The sequence below is a fragment of the Ornithorhynchus anatinus genome, chromosome 7 (genome assembly GCF_004115215.2).
Source record: "Ornithorhynchus anatinus isolate Pmale09 chromosome 7, mOrnAna1.pri.v4, whole genome shotgun sequence".
NCBI classification, from domain to species: Eukaryota; Metazoa; Chordata; class Mammalia; order Monotremata; family Ornithorhynchidae; genus Ornithorhynchus; species Ornithorhynchus anatinus.
The window spans coordinates 28,827,106-28,827,985 of NC_041734.1; the positions used below are offsets into that span (position 1 = coordinate 28,827,106).

An 880-nucleotide genomic window follows, 5' to 3' on the forward strand; every position below is an offset into this window, starting at 1 on the left:
GTCTTAATCCCCATTTTACAGATGAGGTCCCTGAAGCAGAGAGAAGTTAGTGACTTACCCAAGGTCACCCAGAAAACAAGTGGCAGAGCCAGGATTAGAACCTAGGTTCTCTAATTCCCAGGCCTGTGCTCTAACCATTAGGCCATACCACTTCTCAGTAAATCCACTGTAGCTAAGTCCAATCATTGCTGCACCCCTGTTAACAGATCATGAGCATAAGAAACCCATTGGGCAGGGAAGGGAGAGTACAGCAGGTAATGTATACTAACACTATAATAAATTCATCTGTGAAGGTTCTGAGTTCTGAAGTCTTGGGACCAGTTATTTATTTATATCAATGTCTGTCTCCCCGCATCTCTCAGGGTCATACCTGGAGAGTTTCCAGTACTCTATCAGTCTTGACTATGGGAGGGAGAGTCAAGCAGAGGCATACACATTCCATTCTTATATTGGCCAGTGGCTAGCGAGTGGAAGGCAGTCTGCTACAAGTCAAAACAGCAGCAGTGGCATGGGAGAGAGTTGAGTGTGGAGACTCAAGTTTACTGCAGAAAACTCTGTGGATACACTTCCACAGCAATTGCAGATGGAGGTGGGCCGTTCTGGAAGAGATTTGTCCATAGGGTCACTATGGGTCGAAGACGACTCGACATCATGCCATTGTTTTTACGAGATGTTCTTCCCCTTGACTCTATTTATTGCCATTGTTCTTCCCTGTCCATCTCCCCCGATTAGACTGTAAGCCCGTCAAATGGCAGGGACTGTCTCTATCTGTTGCCGACTTGTTCATTCCAAGTGCTTAGTACAGTGCTCTGCACATAGTAAGCGCTCAATAAATACTATTGAATGAATGAATGAATCATGAGACAAGACTGTCTCCCCC

The 880-nt window shown here is 45.6% G+C and overlaps 1 non-coding gene across 1 annotated transcript; it reads left to right on the forward strand.

The window, feature by feature from the left end:
* The first annotated feature begins 352 nt into the window (after positions 1-352).
* On the forward strand, positions 353-490 carry LOC114813580. Its single transcript, XR_003761297.1, has one exon. It is a non-coding gene; the product is annotated as a small nucleolar RNA SNORA7 (small nucleolar RNA).
* The last annotated feature ends 390 nt before the right edge of the window (positions 491-880 follow it).